Genomic DNA, 7383 nt, shown 5'->3' with positions numbered 1-7383 from the left:
TTCCAACCGCTGTACTGTGATGGCTCAGAACCTTGGTGTTAGGCTACATCACACCATGGCGTATCACCTACAGTTCAGTGGCCTCTGCAAATGGTTTCAGCACTCCTGAAAGGCTGCTCTGAGGGCTTCCTGACCGATGAGTGTGAGCATGGTCATCTCCCACAGGTCCTGCTGTGGCTCAGAACTGTTCCAAAGGAGGACTTGCAGTCGTTCACGACTGAGTTGGTGTACTGGCAGCCAGTAAGAGTGTCAGTGATTTCACTTCTGGCTCCCCGACTGCCTGGCTGGCCGCTCAGCAGTACTCCAGCCTCCTCAGTAAATTCAATTCCTTTGCTCCTGTTCCTACCTCTCATCATGGCGGACCACACTCTCGGGTTCCTGTTGACCTATGTTCCGCCTTGTTTGTTTTGTCCACCATGATGCACACCAACACTTCTTTAAACCTCCTTACAATGGCCTGTTCCTCTTTTTGGAATGGGGAGAAAAGACTTTTATCATAGATAAGAGATGTAAACCGGTATGTAGTTTGGTAGATCGCCTTAAACTGGCCCACCAAGATTCCGCTAACCATGCCCCTGGCATCACAACATGACCACGAACATGTCAATGCACCTCTGGATGAACCAGAAGCACCTACTGCTCCTCCACCCATGGAACATAGGACAAGAGATAGGTGGTTTGTCCGAGCTCCAGACAGTCTCACAATGCTGGTTTTAGTGAATTAGGTGGGGGGGGGGGGTTCTGTGTAGGGTAATGTATTTGGGAAAAATGTACATAATTCACAACCACCAACACTGAGTTGGAGTTTCACTTTAAGAGGCTGGTCTGACATGATGACGTCATTACGTAAAGGGTTTTCAGCACAATTTTGTGTTTAGGTTTGAAATTCAATAAAATGTGTTACGGGTTTCGTTAAACATAAAATGCCTCCCTTGTTTGTTTTTGCGAAAACCTACACATCCAGAAATAGGATGGCAGCGGGGAAAAAGCTGTTCCGGGATCATTGAGTGTGTGGAAGGAAAGGGAAGACTTGAACTTTTCAGTACTCTTGGCTACACAAAAGGCCTTTGTGGCCATTTATGTACTTTCGAGGATTTGTAATGGAGGAGAAGAGAAACAATCAATGTACAAGCAGTAAGCTAAAACAAAAAACAAACTCTCCACTCCTATCAGATTCCTTCTCCAGCCTTTTCCCTTTTCCACCTATCACCTTTTAGTTTCCTATTTCACTCCACCACCCCCCCACCCGCCCCCACCAACCTGGTTTCACGTATCACATTCTAGCTTGTATTCCTGCCCCTCCCCCCTCTTTCTTCTTATTCTGGCTTCTTCCCCCCTCTTTCTCATTCCTGATGAAGGATCTTGGCCCAAAGCATTGACTGTTTATTAATTTCTACAGATGCTGCCTGACCTGCTGAGTTCCTCCAGCATTCTGTGTCTGCTGCAAACTAACGTACCTGTTTTACAGTTATGCTGATTGGTTAGGCCTCTGGAAAGGAGACCATTTACCATTGAAATATTGCCATGGGACCTCTTATATCCTCCTGAAAGAGAAATCTGTAAATTATGTTATTGTGTTGAAATCAGCTATGTAAGCTTTATAGAGTTAAAAGAATGCCAATTGGAAACAGTTTCACAAATCACATGAAAATATCTTATTCTTATACAGTGAGAGGCATGTAACGTGAGAGAGGGGAGCACAGTATTATGCTGACATTCGGATATATGCTGACGTAAACATTTGGCTATTTGCTTGGTTAGCATCTCATTTGAAAGGTGTCACCTCTGCCAATGCCACACCTGAAGTACTGTTCAGAAGTAGCAGCTTTGATTTTACAGCTTCATTTTTGGGACTCAGGCGCAAAAGCAAAATGATTGACAGGATCCTATAAATATCCTAGCAATTTACTTTTGACCCTCAGAGATAAATATTGTATTATTTAACGAAATTTAGTACCAACTGGGGTCAATCAGTGGATTTTTCTAATTCCTAGTTGTGTCAGTTGGCATTCTTTTAACTCCATAAGTCTTTCATTGTTAATTTCAACACATTAACATAATTTTCAGATTAAATTAATCCTTTGTCAAAAAATGTGTCCGATTCATGCTCTGCTGGAATGGAAAGTAAACTCTCTGCCCACATTTCTATAATCAGAGTGAGGTAAATAGAAAAACAAATAGTGCAGATAGCAGTCGAACAAACATGAAAAGCAACAGAAATATGTGTTTAGAAGGATAAAATCACAGCCTTGCAACACCTCCAGATTCTATTAAAATTCTAATTGGACCTTCTCCTGTGAGATAACCCAGTCAGTTCACACCTGAATGGTATTTTTATATCCACATTAGGTTGTCCTCACCAATCAGCATTATTATTGCAGAGTGTTTGCTGTATTTGTTATGCTTCTAGAAACTGTTCTCTTCTACCATCTGCTTTTGGTGAAACATCAGTGCAAATCCTTCTCATCTGTTTGTTTACACACCAGCTGCTCCCCAAATCCCAACTGCTTCACTTAATCAGGCAGGCAGCGATTAGGAACAGGGCTACAAATTGCTAAATAAAAACACAATTGTTTAATCTGCTTCCCAGGGCGAAATCTAAAGCTTTGTGTCTTCTGTCTGTTCTGTCGAGTACAATATGAGCCATTGGCAATTATGATAGCTGCCAGAACTCTCTTCAAACATCCAGAAGATAGCAAATGCAAGACATGTTTGAGTCAAGATTTACACTCATTTGCATAATGTTCTTCTTTTCAGTATAGCAACATACGTGTATAATTTAGCCAATCAAACCTGCCTCAGGGAATTATGTATTTATTAAGGAATTCTACACTCCAATGGATTATCTAGGGATTCATAATAACAACCTGTCAGAAATCATTGACTGTTAGTCTTCTTTGCATAATTTCTACAAAGACAAAATGTTCAGTCTATCTCCTTAAATATACATGGTAAAATTTAATATATAAAATATAAATTGTCAGTCTAGCTTCAGACAAAGGCTCCCTGTTGGCACTGGCTTAACACTTGAGTACCTGAACTTCCTCTGTGTGTTATTCCATTGTGTTGCATGACGTTAAATTTGTGATGCAAGTTACCAGGATAAAGGGAGTGGAAACGCTAAGTATGAAACTTACACAGCATTGTTTGTATTTTCAATCTTGTTTCCAGATGCGTGGTGGAGAAGTGCCCACAGGGCAGGTGGATCTATTAACAAGGGCAAAGGTGTCTGAGGAAGGTTGCATTTGGCATTTTTCACTTTTCAAAATGTCAGAATGTTTGGCCCACATCAACCAAAAGGCGTCTATTTTAGCTTGACAGACATGTTCAAACTACACCTTGGTGGAGATCAACTAGAGCTATTTCTTGGTATATTGAACTAAAGCACAGATTCACTGGGGAATTTATCCATTTCAAGCACAGCAAAAGAAAATAGCTAGCTGCCTTGATGCACTATTTTCTGAAATGTAACAACATTATTACTTTCCTTCAGAAAAGCAAATTTTAGTTTAAAATCTAAAGCAAGTATTACAATCCTATTTTAACAAAAGAAGGCGCTGGAATAGACTCTGATCAGGTACTAAATATATATCCATTTAGTTTTACAGATGAATGCTAATTCAACTGATTGTAAATCTGTAATGTAATCTGATCAATATGAGAATGTTTCCATTGTTATCATTTTGAGCTCAAGTGTATATTAGTCAAAAATATTTAACATATTGAACCATTTTAAATCACTGAATTTTGTTGTTGAGTTTCACAGATCAGCTAAGCATCTGAAACCTTCCTTACCTATTCAACCGAGCCGACGAATCAGTCGATACATGCTGAATGTGGACAGTTTGGAAGAAACTACACCCCAGCAGCAATCATGGTGGTTCCAAGGCTCCTTTTGCAATCAGCAAATCCTGCCCTTGGGATTATAGGCACACTGGGCACTCAGTGGCACATTCAATAATCTCACAATGAAATCGGTTGAGTTTCATCTCTGTCAAAATGATGTTTAAATATTTTATTCAGAAGAATTCACTTTGAACTGATAATCTTAATGAAAATAATGAAGTATGCTTAGAAGTCATGGTAAATCAATAAACATGACCCAATTTTGATGAAGCACATTTTGTCTTGGGGTCTTAGTTAGTACACTAACTATACTAAGCCGACATATTTTCCTTTTGCCTAGTTCTCTTCTTTTTTCTTGCTGCACTAGAGATAGAGTTCTATGGGTGTGTGTCACTCATTCTTCTTGCCTTGCCACAGACAAGCAGAGGGTTAAAACAGAGCCTGGCCCTTTTCATCACCCACTTATAAAGATAATGTCACACTCGCTCTCTGCAGGATATTGAATAGTAGTCTATTCGGGACTCTTTCTGAAGTGTTACAATTTCTTTCACCAGAAATGAAGAGCTTGGTTGTGCTGCTTGCGTGGTGAGGTAGAGATTACAGCAGCAAATTTGCACAGATAGATCCCACAAGTTCCAATTAACTAGTTAATCTACTTTTGGCAGTGTTGGTTGAGAAATACATTTGTATCTGGGAAGCAGGAGGGGCTCATATGGTCTTCTTCAGAGAGCATTACACTCACATTTTGAAGCTCTCGGCTTAAATTCCAGTCTGAAAGTCGGCAGTTCTGAAGATACAAAACTTTCTCAGTGCTCCGAGTGTTATGTATTTGATTCTCTGGATAACTGGCTGACTCAGAGGCCAAAATGTTACTTCTTAACTAGGCTGACAATACTATGATGCTGCCTAAGTATTCAGAAAGTAACTCTATTGACATATTTCACAGCAGTATTCAGTGATAAACTTTTATGCTACCTCAAAAAATGATGTTACCTTATAGTACAACGTTTGGGGGTTACATTGTATTTGTGGGGCATCAGATGCTTTGGATGACTTACCAGAATTTTGCTGAAGCTTTACACCCAGTTTGCCATCCTTTGTCATTAATGGCTAGGAAATACACCAGCAGTTTTCTGATAAGCAGCCTGCAGCATCATCAAACAATCTCAAACAGAGTGAAAACAAGAAGACAGTGATGATGAAGAAAGACAATCACTCAGTCTCATATTGGCACCTAAAGACTCAGATGCTGACATTGCATGGCATTTAGAGATAAGATCGAAAGAAGGCTGGTAGTTATACACTGTACAGTGCTTTGTGCATTCCTAAGCTTGCCAGAAAGTATCCATATTTACTCAGTGGCCACTTTGTTTGGTATATCTGTACACCTGATCATTAATTCAAATATCTAATCAACCAATCACGTATAAAATTCTAAAGGGATTGGACAGGCTAGATGCAGGAAGATTGTTCCCGATGTTGGGGAAGTCCAGAACGAGGGGTCACAGTTTGAGGATAAAGGGGAAGCCTTTTAGGACAGAGATGAGGAGAAACTTCTTCACACAGTGAGTGGTGAACCTGTGGAATTCTCTGCCACAGGAAACAGTTGAGGCCAGTTCATTGGCCATATTTAAGAGGGAGTTAGATATGGCCCTTGTGGCTAAAGGGATCAGGGGGTATGGAGAGAAGGCAGGTACAGGGTTCTGAGTTGGATGATCAGCCACGATCATACTGAATGGCGGTGCAGGCTCGAAGGGCTGAATGGCCTACTCCTGCACCTATTTTCTATGTTTCTATGTTTCTATGTTAGCAATTCAATGCATAAAGGCATGCAGACATGGTCAAGAGGTTCAGTCGTTGTTCAGACCAAGCATCAGAATGGAGAAGAAATGAGATCTAATTGACTTTGACCAAGGAATGTTTGTTGGTGCCAGATGTGGTGATTTGAGTATTTCAGAAGTGGCTAACCTCCTGGGATTTTCACACACAACAGTCTCAAAAGTTTACAGTGAATGCTTCAAAAAGAAACAGAAAATAGGCAGTGATCAGTAATTCTCTGGGTGAAAACTTTTTGTTAATGAGAGAGGCTGGGGGAGAATGGCCAGACTAGTTCAAGTTGACAAGAATGCGACAGTAACTCAGATAACCACATGTTGCAACAGTGATGTGCAGAAGAGCATCTCTGAATGCACAGGATGTCAAAGCTTGAAGTGGATAAGCTATAGTCACTAAAGACGATAAACTCACATTCAGTGGCCATTTTATTCTGTACAGGAGGTGTTTATTCAGAGTTTGCAGTACATTTTTGCAGGCAATTGAATTTTTGTTTAGTCTTGCAAGTTTAGCAAATGATCAGCTGCCTCTCTCCGGACGGCAGCTTACCTGTTCCATCACTGTCTCTTGCCAGCGCTCTTGATGTAAGCTGTCCAACAGGTAAGCCAGACCCAGGCTAACCTAGTGCACTTTGCAGCAGGCCTTCCAGACCTAAGGTTGCCTTCCAAAGCTAACTTCTACTGAAAGCCAGCACCTTTCACTGAACCACGCTGCGTTTACATGGAATGTCACCAAAGACACTCTCAAATCTCTACAGATGTACCATGGAGGGCATTCTAAGTGGCTGCATTACCGTCTGGTAATGGGGGCGGGTTAGGCGGGGTTGGAGGAAGATACTGCACAGGATGGAAAGAAGCTGCGGAAAGTTGTGAACTCAATCAGCTCCATCATGGGTACAAGCCTCCATAGCATCCAGGATACCTTCAAAGAACAATGCCTCAAAAAGACGGCATCCATCATTAAGGACCCCCATCAACCGAGACATGCCCTCTTCTCATTGCTACCATCAGGAAAGATTTTTTTGTTATTATGCATTGCATGGTGCTGCTGCTGCTGCAAAAAAAAACAAATTTTAGGGGATATGCCGGTGATATTAACCCTGATTCTGATTCCGAATGGTGCTTGGGAGTATCAGGATAGGCAATGACATGCTGAATGTAGATACTTAGTGAACTGAAAAGAGCTAATAGTTACTTCTGCTAAACTGGCACAGTTTGAATTTAAAATTTAGATTGGAATGCTTACTTATGCAAAGAATCCAATCTATTACAGAAATGATCAGTAAATTAAGGGAAAATAAAGTGTAAGCCATATTTGGTGTATAGGGAGCTCAAGTGGTGATAATTTGATCACAGTCGAATGAGTTGTTCATGAGTAACCAAGTTAAAATATGCCTGACCAGGTTGCCTATTCCCTTCAGCTTCTTTCTCCTCCTGCCCTTGCTCTTATTTGTTCAATGTTCTGATGATGGTAAAGTTGCAAAACAAGTATCTGTCTAATGGATCCTAACGTCACACAGTATTTGTTCGGTATCAGGGTTGCTGCTCCAGCTACATCTGGACAGTGGTAACAAACAAAACACTCTGATACTGTATTCTTTTACATTCTGTCATTTTCTGCCAGTTTCCTTGTGCATCAAGGATTATAAATATCCTGAAAATGGATAGCTGTTGAAAGTGAAAACAGAAAACACTTGGGAATGAC

Source organism: Mobula hypostoma, chromosome 16 (genome assembly GCF_963921235.1).
Source record: "Mobula hypostoma chromosome 16, sMobHyp1.1, whole genome shotgun sequence".
Lineage (NCBI taxonomy): Eukaryota > Metazoa > Chordata > Chondrichthyes > Myliobatiformes > Myliobatidae > Mobula > Mobula hypostoma.
The sequence above is the reverse complement of the archived record's forward strand: the minus strand, read 5'-3'. Positions refer to the sequence as shown.